General features: G+C 37.3%; 1 pseudogene; it reads right to left on the reverse strand.

Moving 5' to 3' along the window:
• Positions 1–7,410: 7,410 nt before the first annotated feature.
• On the reverse strand, positions 7,411–8,000 carry LOC148015367 (uncharacterized; annotated as a pseudogene).
• Between the last annotated feature and the right edge of the window lie 13,223 nt (positions 8,001–21,223).

Here is a 21,223-nt window from a genome sequence, read left to right on the forward strand (position 1 = left end):
TTGCTAGGGAGCTCCGATTTCAGAACTTTTTGTGCAAATTGAAGCTAAGAATTCCCTCTTCGAGATGAGCTATAGCACACTATAACAGGTTTAGGATAGAAAATTCTGTAACTAGATTTCAAAGTCTGAACTGTCCAGTCCTGCACCCTATCTAGACCTGTAAGTGCCCTGTTTTGACCCTGTAATGCAAGATAGTAACCCCAAATGGCTACCAAACCCTGCAAAAGGGTATATAGGTCCTGTGGGTACCCTATAGTACCTGCACCTGTGCTTCAGTAATAAATGGTGTACCTGTAACCACCTGTAAGTATCCTGTAAGTGACCTATAAATTCCCTATATTATCCTGTTTTGGTCCTATAGGTACTTGAGCCCTTTGAAAGTCTTAAATCTTCAAGTCTCCACTCAGTGTACCTGTGTGAGGGATAAAACGGCATGACAGGCTCCCTACATGGGCTTCAAATCACTTGGAGGTGGGCAAAGTTCCCCCCGAGTCGGTTGGTTGCACCCCTTCAGGATCTTCGATAGTGAGGGAGGGTCACCTCTCTTTTGTCCCACTATCTCCCTCGGCACCCACCTTTTTCCTCGGTGGGAATATCAACATGGCAGAGGCTAGTGTTCTAAGAAATCAGCATGACATGCATTTCTGAAATATTCATTCAGCCTTTCATGAGATGCAATTGAATAAGATTTTGAAAATTTGGGATAGGAGAAGGGTCTTACCAATGCAATTCAGTGACTCACTGATTGCTAGTACTTACCCTTTTACAATATTTCAACTTGGGCAAAAGAAATTCAACCAATCAATTGGATTAGAGTAAACAAATTTATCAATCAATGGATTCAGTCAATGGGATTCAAGTATTATGCTAAAATTTCAGATTGAAGCCTCTAATTCACTGATTGGGACTAATATGCATTAAACAAGCATTGCATTCATGAATAGATGGATTCAAGCAAAGGTTGGCTGAGAATTTGAGGAATATTGTTCAATTCTTTAATCTCTCAATCAAATGGATTAAGCTCAGCAATTGGATTAATGAGAGATTAAGAATTGAAGAAGAGTACATTTGACATGGCTGAGGATGACTTAATCAATCTCATATGCTTAATAGAGCCCCCAGTTGTCCAATGTTGGTAAAATAATCCACAAGGCTTGTTTATCGAGGACTTAGGAATAATCTTGGAGCCTCAAATGCTTGAAATTGAAGCATTAGACCCGTTTCCCCCAAATTTCTGCTCCATAGAAACTCTTGATCTTCAATCTTTAACCATTTCGTGCTTAATCCTTGCAATTTGTTGAAGAATCCTTGTTGCTGAGATGATCCCATGGGCTAAAAGGATGAAAAATCTTCAAGAAATTGTTGAAATTTGGAAGATTGGGCTGAAGCTTTCATGGCTGCCATGGACTGTTCACCTAGGGTTTAGGAAGGGTTGAAGAACCTTGAAGAAGGCTGAATATCTCCATTTTGTTGAAGCTTTATGCTTGCCAAAAGATCAGAGAGAGTGCCAAGGCCTGAGGGAGGAGCAACCTGAACAGAGAGCAGGCTTGATCAGCCCAAAAATTGCGCCGCAATTTTTGGGGCTGTTCCTGGCTCCATAGCTGAGCCAAACTGGAGCAATCTTGTGCTCATCTTGAAGCTCATGAAGAGGGATCTATTCTAGGTAATTGTTGGCCAAGAAGATCAGGGGTTTAAGAGAGATGAACAGATCTTGGTACTGAACTTCCATGAAACCTGCAGGAAACTCCAGAAAAGGGGAAAGAGAACTCCCTCTTTTCAAAGTAACCACAATTTGTTCCCAAACTAAGCTTGGTTAACCATCCTTTACCCTAATTACCTCCAATTTTGCATAAAATTTGATGACATCCTGTCATTTAAGCCATTATCCACCATATTTGACCTTGGATATCTCCAGATGTAGTCTCTTACTAACTGTAGATGTCCTGCAGCACTCCACTAGTCACTGTCTTGTACCATTTTTGTCTGAAATTGATTTTGAAATAGGAAAATGGGACTGAAAATGGAAGAAAAGAATGGATCAAAGACTTAAGCTCTGATACCACTTGTCAGAGAGAGAACTAGGGAGAGAGAAAGAGGAGAGAGAAGACTGTAGAAGAGAGAGAAAGATTGCAAGAAGAGAGAGAAGAAGAGTGATGAGGAGAGAGAAATACTAGATTTAGAGAGAGAAATATAGGAAATAAGGGGAAGCCATAGAAGCTGTGAGCAAGAAGGGAGAGAAAGTCTGTAATTGTATTATTGTGTCCAAAAAGATGTGGAAAATTACATCTTCTCTCCTTTTATACCAATGTCAGTGTGACATGGCATAATATCAATGTTATTAACACTAATTTGTTATTCCCAACTTCTTATAGATGAGGTGGAAAAATGAAATGAAATGATAATTTTAAAATTCATTTATATCATAGTAAGTTTAAAAATTTTGTACTTAAATCAAGTCTCTCCTTTTATTTTTTCCCATTCCTCTTCACTCTACCCTCCACCTTTCTATCCTTCATCATCACAACCATGGCACATTCCAAGTTTCCTATCAAGAAGGTGCCTACAAGAGCAAGAGCTCAACACTCTTCTGAATCTAGTGAGCGTACTATGAGTGACCAACTGCTAATAATGGTATCCCTACTGTGTCCAACAATGGTGGCCGAAGTGTGGTCAATAATGATGGTTCGCCATTGTCTAGAAATGGTGGTCCACATGCTCCAGTTGCTCCACCTCCCACTACTGCTCCAGCTGGTAATACACATCCTCCAACACATAAGAAGCAAAGATGGAAACTAGGCACAGTTGCATTATGAGAGATAAGGAAATTCCAGAAGAGTGCCAACTTGATTATTCCTAAGGCACCATTCTCTAGGTTAGTGTGAGAAATACTGCAAGATCTTTAGTTAGGGCATCATCACAAGTTCTTTTCAAGGAACCAAGCAAGGAATGTGGGGTGATGGTCAAGCCAAGCCTTACTTGTTCTCCAAGGAAGTAGTTGAAAGTTACTTGATTGATCTAATGAATGATTTTCAACTTTTAGCCATTCATACGCGACGTATCACTATTAAGCCCATAGATATGGTTCTTGTTCGTAGGATCCACAACAATAAGGATGCATTTAATCTTAATGTCAACAATATGCTTTGAGAAGCTACCTTGTAATTGGATCTATGTTTTTAGCTTAGGTTTGGTTGTAGATTGTAAGGAGCTTAGTTTTGGGTTATCTCTCTAGTAGACCTTCAAGTATTTGATAGCAATGGCCTGCAAAATGGAGAGCTAAATTTTTTCTAACTCTAGTTGTACTTGGTGCGATGCACTATCTGCTATGTATTTCATGGTTTCATAATGCCAAATTTGATATTTGATATTCTATTTTTCCATGATTTACATTGTGTATATTTCTAAGTTTCTAATTTTGAAAGTAGTTTCATTGAGGATAAATTCAATCTACAATCACACACACATTAGTGATCAGTTGTACATGGGTTGATGCACTATATCTTTACTGTATTTAGCAGTTTGGCAATACTATATCCGATATACGATATTTCATTTGACCCATGGCTTATTTTTTGTGAATTTTTAAGTTTCCAATATTTTACGTAGTTTGGTTGACAACACCTTTAATGATGTTGTGCACACTCGGTGGTGAGTTTTTTTGTTATCAATGAGCTATAATCCAGTTAATGCATTTTCAAAAAATAATTGAACCATTAATTTTATAAATTAAAATATGTTCAAACTTTACCCACATATACTAGCATCATAAAAACTCATGGATATTAAAAAATTGGCCATATCAGAAGCCTCTAGGACACTTATTCGGAGGCTCGCGTCTAGATGCCAGATAGGTGTCCTAAAGACTTTTGATGAGGCCTTTTTTTTGGGTAGTTGATGTGTCATAGAGGACTCTACAAGTAAAATTTCACGTCAATCGAATCATTGGTCATATTTTTCCAAAGCCTAGCTACATTAATTCAAGTTTAAGTATTTTAAATTTTTTTTGCTATAAGTTTAAAGTTTCATCTCATTTTACACATTTCACTTTTGAGTTTTGAGTTTTCTCTTCTAGAGGACATGGCACACACCAAGGAAGCGGCCCAAAGACACCCCCTAGAAATCCCATGCACAGGCTACCTCCCCCAGCTTCGCCCCGCCACTACCACCATGCCAGCATTGGAAGCATCAATGGAAGCCAAGCCTCGGGTAAGTTACTCATTAATATATATGTACATCACGTGGGTTCAAAATAAGGTATTTTTAAAACACCATTTTTATACATTTTTTACACACATAAGGGTATAATATAAATGAGTGTACTACTAAAACATATATGGAATGTAGCTTCCAAAGAGATTTTGTAAAACCGTGGTTGTAATGGATCCCATGTAAAATGTTATGAATATGAATATAGATTTTTTGGCGTATCTTATTTTTGTTTATTGACTTGTTATTTGTTGTATTTATGTCTTTGAGTTATCTTTACATGCATTTGAATGAATACATATTGCGCATGAACTCGATAATGCACTACGTATTAAATTTAGGGTACAAATTGTGTTGCATATAAATCCGATAAATAAACCTAACATTCAAGTTAAAAATAATAATAAACAACGCGTATGACAAACTACATTGCACCCAAATCCAACAAATATCAATTTTCATTACTTCAAGAGAATATTACAAAGTGCATTACATTGGTGATGAGATATCATTTGGCAATAAGCATATCTACTCTCTCCTAGGCTTCTTTGAGCTACACTCCCCATGGTCAGAGCCATTCTTGATCATAGGCAGCAACACATTTTTCCCTAATAGTTCCTGCCTAATGACATTGGGGTCTTAAACACCAGTAACCATGCCATGGGCTGAGCCACTTTTAATCGGGTTGCCAAGTTAATTTCTGTGAGTTGTTGCACTGAATAGGTGATATTGGTAACTAATTCCTATGATTTATCTAGCCTTTCTCGATAGTTACGACACTCATTCGTAATAGTCCAACTAATCTAATATCTAGAACTCAGTAAGCTTACTTATTCTTGCACTTTGTTTTGTTTTTAACCTTCATTGAAATGTCTCTATTTTGGACACTAGGATACTAAACCTAGGATGTTTATCCCTTGGGGAATTGGTCTCAGGGTGGCATAGATCCAATGGATCTATATACACATCTCCATTTAAATTCTTTTAAAGTTATCTATTCTTTGCCCTTATATAATAAATTCCTTTTATTATTTATTAATCATTAAACATTCTTCTTTTCTTTTCATTACTAAACATCGATCAAGATAAAAACAAGTTCTCTCTGCACTCTTATGTGTACACATTGTTTATTTTAAACCCCCATATCTCCCCTTAATTATCAATTATCCTAGTGGCCTTCCACTCTTTATCTTAACGATCATCTAAGTATTTTTTTAAATGAATAACCTGTAAAAGCTTAATATAGATGTTGAGACATCCCCTCGTGCCATCATATAAATAAATGGTTAATTTTATGTTGTTTATAATTTGGTTAAGGATTGTAGTTATTTTCTAACTTAGTAACTATCATAAAATACCCTTACATTTGTTCTTTTTTTTTTCCATATCGTAGATTAACACACCACGTATACTCTTAATTATATCAATCAAAAACATCATGTTTATACGAATAACAAGAATAACATTAAATTGGTTTTTTCTTAATTTTTAAGAAATCTACTAAAGCATAAAAAATTTGACTTTTAGCTTTTCCATGGAAATATCAAAATTTTTATTGATGTAAAACATAATTTTTTAAAATGAAAACTAAAATTTTTACTAAAAAATAACCATCTTTGAAATTTTCAACATGTTAAATGATCTTCCAATATTATTAAAAAATTTCAATAAATTTTAGCATTATAGACTTCATGGAAATAATATTTTGACTCATAATTATGTAACAAAAAATTTCATAAAAATTCATGTTTGTTCTTTTAAAGAATTTGTTACTATTTTTTATTTCAAAAATAGAATTAGACCTATAAAATGCAAAAAACCATTTAGCATAGAAATTCAGATCTTAAAACATTTTATAAAAATTATAAACCAAAGAAATATTTATGTTTAATCACTTATTTTTGTTAAATGAGGTAAGGCACTTACATAAAGTACGAGAGTCACAATTATGCTTTTGAAAGCCATGTCCTTTACAATTCGATGAAGAAAAAGTCTACCCAATCATTGTGCATGGCAAGCTCATCATTTCTCGTCTCTCAAGAGATCCATTTGCCAATTGTATGGTTGCCGTAGGAATGGCCCCTTAGAACTCTTTTAGATTAATATTGATTAATTTTCAACATAAGAGCTTAGCTTTCATGGTGTTCCTAGCGATGACTAAGAGAGGGAAAGAGAGTAATTCAAGATCTCCTTCATACTTCCATGGAATCACTTGCCAAATAGAGCAATTGAAGGCAAAAACTTGTTCTCATGCCCCATCACTTTGAATAGGATGGATACATTAAAGCTCCATTTCCATGTTTAGAGGGAAGACATGGCGATGATCATGCAGAATGTGAATTGGGTGTATTACACCCTTCTTTTCTCCTTGTTTCTCATGCTTCCTTCCCTACCTCATGAGATGGTCTTTATTATCATCATCAATTGTTGTGTTCGTTGATGACTGCTTGCCATGAAGATACAATTGATAAGGAGGAGGATGAGGATCAAGTATTATCACATGCAGATGATGATGATAATGATGAAGAAGAAGAGGACGAACAGAATCTTGAACTCAGTGAGGCGGACGAAAGAGAACACGAGGTCGAGTGCACGGGTGAGCAGGGATGGAGGCTTGGTAGTCTCCTCATCTCTCTCTCTCTCTCTCTAACTACACCTGTCATGGGATCGGTCATGTCAGGCACTGTCTATAGAGTGCTGAAACGATTGATGTTACGAGGCAACATACTTCTTCTACTTGGATCACATTGATGATGAAGGTTTGTGAACACTGCTTTGACCTCGTGACTATGGGTAGAAGCCAAATGGCACTTGTCAAGCTGATACTCTCTCCTCTCTCTCTCCTTCCAATTCATGGCGCCCCCTCAACTTCCTCTTGCTCATCATCTTCATTATTAGACATGGTAGTAGGTATAAGCATAGAGGCTCTCTACCTTCGTTGGTCTTCATCTTCCAATCCACAGACAGTGATTTCGTGGGAATATAATCAACTCTTCCCATGACCTTATCAATTAATTAACTAGACGCCATCGTCCCTTTCAATTAGCCTTCGCCTTCAAAATGTGTATGAGTCGTGCCAACACATGTGACTACAACAATGTTTTCTTTCCATGGGACAACATTCTAGGATCAAATTCTAGGAGGTGATGGTGTGGGAGTAAGTTTCCCACTTCTCACATTCCATTGCTTATACAAAGTGAACAATTATGGCATTGAGATTAGATCTCTTGATCTCCACTTTTCATTTGCATATTCTCTATGTAGGACATTATTAGTCTTAAAGAACTTGAACTTGCCAAGACCTTGCGGTTTGTTTGATATGAATTGGCCTTCATAAGAGTTTCCATCTTTGAGTACCCATTTCCCATGATCAAGTTTTCCAAGAGCCCAAGTTCCACAATACTGGCTCATGCTCTCTTTGAAATAATATGTACCCACACCATGTCTTTTATTATCAAACCAATCACCTTGATACATATCACCATTTGCATATGTATAAATCCCATAGCCTTCTTTTTTACCTACTTTCCAAGATCCATCATATGAGCTATTGTCGGGATATTTTTGTACTCCAAGACTTTCCTTAAGATTGCTACTATATTGTCCATCATAAACTGCCCCATTTGCAAACTTGTAGACACCATGCCCTTGCTTCTTTCCCATGTCATATGTACCTTCGAATGTGTCTCCATTTGTGTAGTTAGCAACTCCATGCTCATGTGGTATGTGATCAAAATGAGCTCACCACTCAAAATCATGACATGTTTCCCTTCTTCCTCTTGCTCATCATGCATCGACCTGGTTCTTTTTCTAATTTTCAATTTTTCATCCAATTCATTTTCTTTCCCCCCTCTAAACCTTAGAATGTATGCCTTTAAGGACTTTGAAATCTAATGGTACAATCCTAACTAGAGCTCTAATGCGCCTTTTTCATTTTGAAATTGACAATATTAAATCTGTCTCACATTGTTGACCACCAAATCACATAGAGTCATTAGATTTGTATACATTTGTGGGTAGACTAGGTGTGAGGTATTTGTAGAGGGTTCATGCATCAAACCCTTAAAAGAATAAGGGTGTATCCAATGGTCCTCACATTGAGATCATAGAGTCTAACACTTTGGCTTGGTGACTAGGGCAAAGATACTTTGGTTAAGGAGATATCATATGCTTTGCATTGCGGGTTACGAGGGGCATGAAAGTGTTACTTAGGAGATGTGCCAAACCACCACAAAGCTCCTAGACTTGCCTCTTTTCACTAAAGGAAAATTGAATTTGGTGTTGGAAAGAGGTCATCATCAATTGAGGGAGAGGGAAGACCATGGGGGAGAGGAGTCATGGGAGAGAAGACAAGATCTTATCTTCTCTAGGTGATACTAATTCCCTATGGGAAAATTTTAGATAGTCATAATTGAGATTCACTAAGTAAATCTATCAGATTGTCTAAATCTCCACCTTCCTCTCATACAAGAAATTCCTTGTATCGACATCTCCTAGCCAACTACAGAGACATGGCCTCCAAAGACAACAAAAACGAACACCACATCTGCATTAAATTAATGTAAAATGTTGGTAACAATGTGCCAATTGTGTACAATTTTGCTAAATGTTTTTGCAATATTAGGCTTTGTTTGTAGGTGTTATCATTCTTCCCCACTTAATTGCGAAGTGTCCTCATGAGCACAACTACATCACGAACATCCAACATTGCAAACACAGCTACCATGAGCATTGCTACGCAACTTCAAAAGAAAAAATATATACTCTCCCTCACTTAATTGTGAAGCATCCTTGCAAGCACAGCTACAAGATCTGCAAAATCGCACATAGAAAAGTAGTAGATACTGAAAAGATAGGAAAATACTTATTTGTGTCATATTATTAAGCAAGCAAGATAAATGTTTCAATTAAGTTGTGTAAAAACTTGTGCATACTAACATTCCCCTTTTCCACTCTCCCCATTTAAGTGCATAACAGAGCTTCATCCAATGCATAGAATATACCAACTAGGAAGCTTTCTAGAGCCGCTAAACAACAATAATCCCTCTAGGCAAGAAAATGCCACACTACTATCCCACTAGGAATATTGCTTCTGAAATAGCCTCACCGATAAGGTCCATGCCTAACAAAGAACCCAAAAAAAGAAAGCTAATATTATGACACCAAATAGGACTTCTATGGTTTAGTTGCTAACCCTCCATGTTCTACTAGAGCAACTGGTCAATGATCCCTAACTTCCAACTGTCTAGAGTGTTTGTTTGTTTGTTTTTTTTGAATAATAGTAGTGGCTTTCTTCCAATCCCAAAAGGTCCCACCCCAAAGAGATGCAAGGCATCAGACACAGGGCACCTATCAAGGAAATCCATATAGCCTACCAAGACCTCAGAGGCGATGGTTATCTTCTTTTGGTGTTTAAAAAAAAAACCATACACTCTCAAGGAGTTTTTTTTTGCTTTTTTTTCCTCTACCTTTTGAAGAATAAATATATAGACTCTTCTATACTTTTATTATTTGGATTGAATTTTATTTTATTTTTAAAAGGATCAACTAGAAGGCTAAGAATGCACCAATTAATTGAATGGTCAAACATTTAAGTTGAACAACTTCACTCGAGGAATCTAATCTAGCACATAATACTAGTCACTCTTGCTAGGCAAATGATAGGACAAAGATACCCACCGGCTAAGCGTCTCCCTTCCACACTACTCTTAGTCAAAATTTCGTGGAGAGAACCTTGTTATTTAGCTACCCCCACATAGTTTTAAAAAAATGACAAAAAGTCAAGGGAAAACTCTATTGGATTCCTAATCAGACTTCCATATAATGAAATTCACTATGTCATGCACACATATCACCCCCTTTCAATCACTCCCTAGTGCTAAGTCCCATCCCATATGAGTGGACTTCATATAGACTAAATTGTTTATGTATCTTTCGATTTATTTGTGTTTTAAACGTTTTGTGATCTATTTTGTTTTGTAATAACTTAGCCTTTGAAATCTCTAAATTATTTCAATCAAGTTATATATATATATATATATATATATATATATATATATCTACTTTCCTTCATTGCAAATGAATATAAATAGATAAATTAGGTATGAAACAACTTGTTATGTATATAAATCTTGCAACTCCAAGATAAGGCAAAGATAAACATAGTGGTTCACAAATTGCAATAATCATCAAACCTACACAGAACTCAACCACTAACCACTAAACCATTAATATGTTAGATCAATAAAGAGTGAAACTCCTTTAGAAATCAAACTTCCTAGCACTAGGGAAGTATCCCAACCGTGTGTGCAACTAATTACCTAACCATGTAAAGAGTAACTAAACTAAAGTGCGCTAAAACCTAAAATGTAAAGATATCAACAAACCAAAAGTTTTTTTAAAAGGAATATTTATTTTGTATGTTTTTTTAAAAGTATGTAGAATAAAGTAAAAACCCAAAAGACTCTAAGAAAACAAAAGATCTGAACTAAAAACTTCAAACTCCCTAAGATCTTCTAATGTAAACAATAACCCTAATCCAAAATCATCCACACTATCTAAGTCAAGACGATCAACTAAACTATAAGATATAGGATGCTCATGAATAGTCTCCAGCATAGACACATCAAATGTCATGGACCGGCTATCAGGTGCATTGCTAAAAACCTCAGTCACATCATGGAGCATAGTCGCAGTTGCATCGTCATAATAGGGCATGGGTGCCACTGGTAAACATCCTAAAGAGTAGCCCTCGGTCGCATCCATATACCAATATATATAATCCCAATAGCGACAAGTGACATTTACTTTATCATCGAGATATGATGGAGTAAAACGGTAAACAATAGCTTGATATCAGAAAAACTCCTACTGCTCTCTACCCACCCTAAACTGAGCAACACCACGCTCAGGTGAGAATACACTATCATTATTGTGGCTCTGATAAGTGTAACCTACGAGGTAACCTATAGCATCCTACATTACAATGGTACCATAACGTTGAAAGTATGTGCAACATTGCCAACATAGAAGTTGAGCATGCACGAAAAGATGCTGCTGACACTATCTACAACCAAAGGGTGGATGGTATTGCAAACAAAAAATGATCACAAAAGAAGAACCACAACAAGCCTCCCCCCTCAGTGCATATAAGAACATGTTATGCATTTGAAAACATGGAATACTATAAGGCCCGACATGAATAGGATTAGAACTACCAACATCAAAACGAGGGTAAAGTGTATCCATCCCCAAAAAAGCCATACCTGCATCCCATCAAAAACCTAAAAAAGAAAAGAAAAGAAATCCAAATATAGATTAGTTAAGGGTCATTCTAACCACTTACCTAACTATACCTAACAAAACCAAGTCACAAAGTGTCTAAGGCAAAGGCCATTAACTCTAAATATCTCATTTTCAGCATTAATATATTGTACATCAAGAGAACCATTATCATAAACTTCTAACCACTTACCTAACTATACCTAATAAAACTAAGTCACAAAGTGTCTAAGGCAAAGGCCATTAACTCTAAATATCTCATTTTCAGCATTAATATATTGTACATCAAGAGAACTATTATCATAAACTTTAACAATCTTAAAAGGTCCTAACCAAGGAAATTTAAGCTTCCCAAGAAATTTGTAGTATCGATTATCATACAATAAAACTAAATCATCTTCTTTAAACTCTCGTATTTTGATATTTTGATCATGCCACACCTTACGACGTTTCTGCATTGCTTCTAAGCTCTGTAAAGCTAATAGTCTTTTCCCATCTAACCTCACTAATTGTAAAATCCTTTGCTTCAACGATTCAGCCTCACCTAATCGTAACGGGAGGGCGATTTGTAGAGTAGGAAACTCTTGATCAATTGGAAAAATAACATTATTTCTATAAACTAAATTGAAGGGTGTATTTTGCACTGTCACTTTATAAGTGGTTCTATAGGCCCATAATGCCTCATATAGATGCTCATCCCAATATCATCTGTAAGAAGCAACTGTTTTAGTTAAAATCCCTTAAATAATGTGATTGGTTTTATTTCAACCTAACCATTAGCCGTGGGATAATAAGGCATTGATTTATGATGCTTACTTTTGTACATTTACATTAGCTCACTAATAAGACCATTCAAGAAATGGGAACCTCGGTCACTTACTAATTCTAGTGGGCAACCAAAATGTTTAATGATATTCTCATACATAAACTTAGTCACTTCAATGTATTTATCCATCTTAAGTGCTTTCGCTTCCACCCATTTGGTAATATAGTCAATTGGGCCCACAAAGTCAATTTCCCACCTCATAAAAGGCACTAATGCCAATATAGGTGTCAATGGTGTAGCAAAACTCTTAGAAGGATGATCAGTCCTTTGAAAACATCACATTTTTTGCAGCAATAATAAGCATCTTTAAATAGGGTAGGCCACCAATAACTAGCTAATAGAACTTTCCGTGTTGTTAATTCATCAGCAAAATGACCACCACATGGCTCATCATGCAATGCCTTAAGAACCACTAGGACTTCATCTTCCCTTGCACATCGTCGATAGATACCCTTGTGTGGAAATAATTTATAAAGGTAACCCCCTATGTAATATTTTAGCTATTATGAAGCCGTGTGAATTCTCGGGCAAAAGACAAATGCCGACATTAGGTCACGGACGGTGCAAATTTAAAACACGATGTATCATTGGTAGAACCGAAACTATGGTTAATGAAATAACCGCATATTTCCATGTGAACCTCCTCTTGGGAGGAGGTCAAGAGGAAATTGAGAAGATTTATGGTGAAATCTTTCTTTCAAATCTTTTTATCCTCCCCAGCCGAAGGCTATGCTAGAGGTGGGAGAGTAAACCACGGGCACGTAGGCCTTGCGAAGCAGGTCATTGATGAGCAAAGGGGTCGAATGAGCATCCCTGCTGGATGCCAGAGGGGGGGTGAACCCCATGCCAATGGTAGCATGGAGGGAGGGAGGTACCTCTCCCTCATGGCTATAAAAACCAGGGCATCGTGGGGGATAGAGAAAGGACAAGACTGTCATGCTGTTGTTGAGGAGGGGAGGGGGTCGTGAGAGGAGAGTGGGAGCCGTCACATAGCTGACAATCGACAGAGAGGAGGAGGTGATAATCTTCATGACGGATGCCGCCATTGAGAGTGGAGGGAAGAAGACGTTGAAGATCTGCTGCTGCTTGCCACCCCAGCACTGTCCATTAGCTACTTCCAGTAATCATCTCCTTCTCTCTCGCCACGTGGGTCTCCACGGCAACTCCCAGAAGCTTTAGAAGGTTCTTAGGAAGCTTCTAAAGCCTCCTAGGAAGCCCCCCTTCATGTGGCTTCCCTAAAGCCTTACTTTAGAAGGTCTTTTACACCCCTTCATGTGGCTTCCCTAAAGCCTTCCTTTAGAAGGTCTTTTACACCCCTTCCTTCCGCCCTTTTCCCCCTTTTTGTCCACCAAGTGCGTCCTAAAACTACCCCCCCCTCGGGATCCAAAAAAAAACCCCCCCTTCCTGTGGCTTTAATAAGCCTTACTCTCAAAAGATTTTTCCACCCCCCCCTCCCCGGGATTTAAATTCCATTCCCGTGGGTTTCCCCCCTCCATAAAAATTCTTCTTTAAGGTCTTTTTTCACCCTTTGTCCCCTTTTCCAATCCGCTAAAGTCCATTTAGTACCCCCTTTCCTGTGGAGTCCTATCCGAGGCCTTTAAAAAGCCCTTTTTTCCTCTTGGATTTCCCGCAATCTCCCAATTAGCCCAAGTGCTAAACCCCTTCCCGTGTAGACAAATTGCACCCCGGAGCTTCTACGAAAGGAAGGAGAAATTAATAAGTTCCATTTCTAAGGTTCGATTCTGAAGGACGGTGGAATCACAAAGGGAGTTTCATGTGCAAAGGAGACGGCCAACATCATAAATCTGCGTCCAAGGCGGAAAGGTCAAATTCGTGATGGCTCCTAAGAAAGCACAAGGCGCAACCGCTGGAGGATCGTCTCCTAACATCCATCTGGACATTTCACCACAAGTCCAGGTTCTTCTTCCTAAATTTGATTAACGTCGTAATATTTCAATTATGCATGGATCATTTGAGTAATGAAGATGCATGTTTTTTTCGATTGAAAATACTTTGGCTAATAACTCACAATTGAGGGATTCGGTCATTAATATTTTTCAATAAAACGAACAAAATAAAGTGAGCATAACATTTCTATGTGTTTCTAGCAAGTCGTTTTTTATGCATTGCAAAGTAATGAAATTAGATTAATTAATGTCCATTTTTTTACAAAACGAAATGATGATAGTACACTTCGATTAAGCATGGAAGAAATAAACCGCATATTGCATTATTGAACATATTTTTTTTCTAAATGATTCTTAAAGAAAGTGACTAGCAACTATAGGAAATTGCTAGGGCTGCATGAAGAAGATTTAACTCTAGGCAAGTGTCCTAAAAACTTAAATCAATGAAAGGGTGTGTAAGTTCAGCATACGACAAATTCATTCGAAAAAGAAAGTAGAAAAAGGCTGCATGTTTTAACATAAAATCTGAAAGCTTAGTAGCATGAATCTTGTTTGCATGTTATAGGATGATCAATTGGAATTATGCTATAACTTAACCTATGCTTTGATCCTAACCCGAAAAGTTAGGGTTTGTAAATCCACTTACACGTAGACAATGAATCATGTGGTTATAGAAATGGTAGCATAATTATCTCAAGAATAGACAAGGAAAATTTGGCTAAACCTAAACGCCTAGAAACCGTGAGGGACTCGTTTAGGAAGGGTTAATTCAATGCAACATATCCCAAATAGCTAACTAGGGTTAGCTCGTTGAGGACATTACCTAATCGCTTTTATTGCCAAAAAAAAAAACTGAAACTCTTAAACCTAAAGACTTGCCCACATTCACGGAATGTAGGGACAGTAGGACATACCTGTGAGAAATGATCTAGGGTTGCCCTAAGAATCTCTCGCTAAAAAGATGAAACTCGGTTTGAACTTGGAACCCTAGGACCGACAATGTCGGCCCAATGCAATCAGGAACGGATTGTTATATCTAATCATGATTTCGTGACTCCATTTGATGGGTAAATAGTCCCATAGTTTGATGCGACACTTGTGCAGTAGGTTGTAGAGTCGCACGATCTTGTGATTTGATCACAAGGGAATGGCCAATTCCTCGGAATGAGATTGGAAGATTCTTACGAAAGTTATCTTGCAAGAGGATGAATAATCATCCTGATATAGTACCTTTCTTGGGTAAAGTGACTAAGGATACAGGGATTAGATATTTGCTTGGAAGCAAAAGATCAATCAGTAAATTGGAATAACATATGTATTGCTATTTGAACTTAAGATATTAATTAAGTCGGGTTAATAGGGTATGGCCCTAACCCAAGGATATAAGGGTTAACCAACAAACCCTTAGGGATCTTGCCAAGTCGCAATTGATCCCAGATCGAGTGCTTGATGCATTCGGAAAGAAGGATTCACTCCTTAGCAGTTGGCAAAATAATGACCGCTGGAAATAATTGTGCTTGTAACAGTTTAGAGAGCATTGTTTGCTTTGTTTGCTCAAGGAATTAGAGGATGAAAAGATATCTAATGCTTCAGGTTGAAGGCTTGAAGGGAGAGGAAGCCTCAGTTACCCCCGACTATCTGCCTGACCCTAACCAAGGGAGTTGTTAACCGCGCCGGGAAGGTGGACCGAACCTACTGCGAGAGGTCTCTCCATTGAGCGCTATTTGGAGCAGGAGGATGCTTGGGTGCGAAAGGGGGCTCTGGCCATAAATCCCTTGCCTTTTTCGGGCCCTGCACAAGAGGCCAACGTGACTCGGGATTGGATCTCGAGGCTCGCATACTAGTCTTCGGGCGGAATCTTGGATAAGCCTACGGGCTAGACTTTATGTATTTCAAAGATAAATATGATAATCTATTGAAAAGGAACTTGTTTGACATTGCTTTTCTATGTCAAGTGCTAAGATTACGTGAAGGAACTAGTGCCTAATGAGCTAAATTAAGGAAGCTGATTGATACATGTCCAACTAAATGTGTTAGGTAATTAAATAACTAAAACAACCTGAGGAAAGTGCAAAGGATGTGACCATAGGTCCATCCTACGGATGGGTGGTCCCAGTTGGTCAAGAACTTTTCTCAATCATGATGGACAGCAAGAAGATCGTTCAAAGGACATGAACAGCAAGGGGGCTGACCTAGAATCTAAGTTATAATAATTCCGATTTACGCTGTTTTAGGGGAACGGAATGGGACTATGCCTTATGGCAGAGAGGTCAAGCCTTGCATCCCTCTCGTTTCCCATTCTCCTTGAACCAAGTGCGGTGTGAATCCTCTTCGGACCTAGCATTTCTACGTAAAGTAGTTCACTTGGGCTCGACGCTAGTTGCCATTTAGGAAATGACCAATAGGAAAAACCCTGATTCAGGTTGGTCCTAAGTGGAAACGGCCAGAATACTTCCGCTACATGGCAGACGCGGAAAGTCCTAGATCGCAAACCCTGTAACATTCCATGGGAGTGCCGGGCGGAGCTTTCTAGACATCCTTTCCGATGGAATGCTAAGACGTGTCCTGAAGACAACAGGTGGACACGTTACACCCTAATAATCCATAGGAGCGTGATTGCATTAAGATTTGTTGCTTTCATTGTTTATCAGCACCAGGTGGATAACGAGCTGTGCTAAGAAAATATGCAATATCAGTATACCATGGAACTTGCGTCTCTACAATAAAAAGTGACGCATCTGGTAAATCATCCTCCACACCTTCTTCCTTATCAAATGTTAATAATTGTGAAAGATGATCTTCTAGAACATGAGCTCTACCAGGGCAAGTAACTATTTGAAAATCAAATTCTTGAAATAATAACATCCAACAAATCACATGTCCTGAAAGTTTTGCTTTATTAAGCACATACTTCAACGCTTCATGGTCCACATAAATAGTAAAATTTTCCCTAATAAATAATGACAAAATTTTTCCACTACAAACAACATTGATAAGCATTCTTTCTCAATGGTAGTATAATTTCTTTTCACATCACTTAAATTACAACTTGCGTAATAAATTGGATGATCCACCTTATTGTCATCAGCTTGACATAAAACAACTCCTACAATATACATAGATGCATCTGCATGAATATGGAAATCTTTTGTCCAATCTGGGGGTGCCAATACTGGTCCTTCACTTAACTTTTTTTAAAGAAATTCAAATTCTTTCAGGTAGACATCATCCCAATTGAAAGGAGTATCCTTTCGTAGCAAATTTGTCAAAGGTGAGGTCACTTTTGCAAAATCGAAAATGAATCGTCGATAATAATTTAGATGCCCCAAAAATCCACGCAATTGCTTAAGGTTTATTGGAGGTGGAAGTGCAAAAATCTTAGAAATTTTACATGGATCCATAACGATGCCTTCTTTAGAAATGATATGCCCCAACAATGTTCCGTTTGGCACTCCAAAAACACATTTATCAGGGTTCAAGGAGATACCTACTTCGTCACTACTTTCAAACACTTGCACCAATGGATTAGGCATTTCTTTTATTGTCCCAAAGATGCAAAACTCCTCTAGAAAAACTTCCATCCATTGTCAAAGAAAATCTTGATAGGCTGTAATCCTAACTCTTTGAAATGTTACGCGTGCATTGCACAAACCAAAAGGCATCACTTTATAAGTGAATGTACCCCATTCAGTAGTAAAGGTAGTTTTAGATTGAACTTCATGATGAATTAACACTTGATTATAGCCATTGAACCCATCCATGAAAGAATATAGCTCATGGCCTACAGCTTTATCACGTACCTAATCTGTAAATGGCAAAGGAAAATGATATTTACATGTTTTTCTATTCAGCTTTCTATAAGATTCAACACAAATACAAATCTTCTTACCGTTTTTCTTGGGTACTAGCACAATAGGGGAGACCCATTCACTATATGCAATAGGATAAATAAATCCTGCATCTAGAAGCTTAGTAATCTTAGCTTTGACTAGTTCTGCATACACAAGATTTGTTCGTTGTTGGCATTGACATATGAGTTTTGTACCTGGTTTTAGATCAATATAATGCTGACAAAGTTCAACTTTAATACCTTTAAGGTCAGTATAAGGCCAAGAAAATTCCCAAACATGTGCTCGTAATACTTCCTCAAACCTTTCTCAATCTTGGGATTCCAAGTGAGCTCCTAGATTAAAATATTTTCCTTTTGATGTTTCTATTTTAACTACTTCCACTTCGGGTTCTTCAAGAAACAAAGAGCCTATTTTTCGAGCCTTGATTGTAGGTAAATCCTCAGATATCCCCATTGATAAATTTTCAAGGGAACTATGCCTGGCACTCAATTTTGATTCTTCTTCCCTCGCATTCACAGATTGTACCAAGGATAAAGCCCTATAAAGAATAATAGCAAGGTTATCTTGAGTACTACCATCAACTTTCATTCTATAGACATTTGCTATCTTAGAAAAGGATTTTGCAATATATATTTCCTAGTATTTATCCAATCAACCATTAGGGGCGCTTAAATCTATATTAGACTTCATTATAAATGAGGATTGGATAGAATCAATTATGCTAAGTATCTACTATAAATCACATAGATATTGAGCATGTACCTTAGGACGATATTGATGTAAGATTTTATTGTTGTTTTCTAAACATTCTTGATCATCTAAACTCCAAGACGATTGGTTACCCTTAAGCTTAATAATTAATGAATGCATATCCTCATTTTCCTCTTCTTGAATTTGACAACCCAAATAATGTATGACTTGTTTAAGTTCTACAAAATCCCTCGGGGTCATAGGTTCAAACCATCTAAGTTGTGGTTCCTTTCCATCCCCATAGATAGAAAAATCCATCACCCTTTCTTTGGGATGAGGTAATACAACCTCTCGCATATTTTGCATATTGATCTTAGCAGGTTTAGATTGGACTCGTTGATAACCAACTAGTGGTCCCTTAGAACAATTATACATCTTCTGTGTAATTCCATTGAAGCGCTTAAAGGGATGATACAACCAAGGAACACTAGTATGGTTTTTCACTCAAAAGTACACTTAGACTTATCTTTTTCCCAAAATCTATTAGTCTTTTCATATTCGTCCCAATAGTTCTTATCTATAGGTAAGGCTTGTTCCATCTGTAACTCTTGACTAATTAATTTTGACTTTTGTTCTTATAAATACAACTCTAGAAGTGAAATTTCATCTAGATATCGCCATTCTCTAAATTGAAATTATGCCTTTCTTTTTGTAACTCGGAAATCATCTTCATTGCTTCATTTACAACAGTCAGTGCTACCTCACATTCTATTTCCAAAGCCTCATTTAATTATCTATTGATCCTAACATAATTACCATGATGTTCACTAGATGTTTGTGCAAACCCTTGTAAGGCCAAAACCGAGCCATCCTCATCATCATGTGATATTGGTCTTTGTAATGGTTTGCACCTATTCCTACTCCTCCTTTCTCTTTCTTTCTAGTTGGTGACAATAAGTTATTTTTAACTAAATATATTTGGCAATTCTGCCAATCCAAAGGGTAGAGCATTTTCCTCATAAGGGAAAGAAGCGAAAACCCTACTCTCAGGCGTCATGCCATTATTATTCTTCGTAACATCAAATTCGTCCATATTTTCCAAAGAGATCATTGAGATCTCGTTTACATTGAATGCCACTCACTCAAGCATCTCTTCCTCTTCCAATTCATCCATAAAAATTGCTTTTGCCCTGCTTTACGTAAAAAATGCATCTTCTTGATTATTTTATTCCTAATCCATGGATAATTGGGAATATGTTTCAAGAGAATCATCAAAGTATCCGGCTTCCATTGTAGAGAGCATTAAGCAGTCTAGGGTTGTATCTTCAAATGTAGACAACCAGTGAGTAATATCACTATCCGAATCATTATTTGATGAAAATGTTACAGCATATTACCATATTTACCTCTACTTTTTGTGCTCTTTCTAGGCGCTCTATTTAAATAACTACGTATAAGGCCCTTCGTGATCAGTCCTCTCCATTTTTGAATCATAAAACTCATTGTTGGATTTTTCATCCATTTCATTAACCATCTCATCTCCTGACTCTTTCAAAAATCCTTTTGAAATAACTTGTATTTTAACTCAATCATTTTGAGGACCAATCACAATTGAACCTTTATACCAATCCCGAGTGTACCTTGCTTGGTATAACCAAGATCTAACCAACAACACATTATATGAAGAGATATTTGGATGTGAATGAACTACTATGTAATTCACATGAGATTCTAGGCTAGCAATTACAGATTTCACATTTCAAAGTAACCCCGAAGGAATCACTTTCCTTTGATCAGTCACACGTATAACTATATGTGTAGGTTCTAGATTCTTCAACCCTAATTCTTGCATTGTTTGTTCTATCATCAAATTGGCTATTGAACCACCATCTAACTGCACTTTATTCAGCAAGTGGCCATTAATAGTAGTATCTATAACTGGAGCTCTTGGATCCACAAATAAATCTACTATTTTTACGTCCTTACTTGCTTTTCTTTTGGAAGAAATTGCACTCCCTTTAGAAGCATTAATCTCAATCATTTTCCTTCGACATTGAACTAATTTATGATAAAGCTACTTTTGACATGTAGGCACTATTTCTAGCAATTATTGAAAGTTAATAGTCAATTATATTTCTTCTAATGTAGCCCAAAGATCATAAGTCTTGTTCATGGATTCTGCCTGCCCTTTACTTCCTTCCTTAGGGGGAATCAATCTTCAGGAAAAGGAGCTACTCCCACTTGAATCTTAGGATTTGCTAAAGGCACATGTAATAATGGATGGTTGGAGGAATGTTGTGGAGAATCTGATTTAGGTAGCTCTACATTAGGATCTAAATCCTTAGATTTATCCTTCGCTGCTCCCCCTAATTGTAGACTTTCTTCCTCTAGACCTTGCTCCTCTCGTTGCTACTTTTGTGCTCTAGTAACCACACCAATCATGGGATCAGCCTTAAAGGTCA

This window comes from Lygodium microphyllum, chromosome 24 (assembly GCF_053477565.2).
Source record: "Lygodium microphyllum isolate KBCC chromosome 24, Lygodium_microphyllum_v1.1.10, whole genome shotgun sequence".
NCBI lineage: Eukaryota > Viridiplantae > Streptophyta > Polypodiopsida > Schizaeales > Lygodiaceae > Lygodium > Lygodium microphyllum.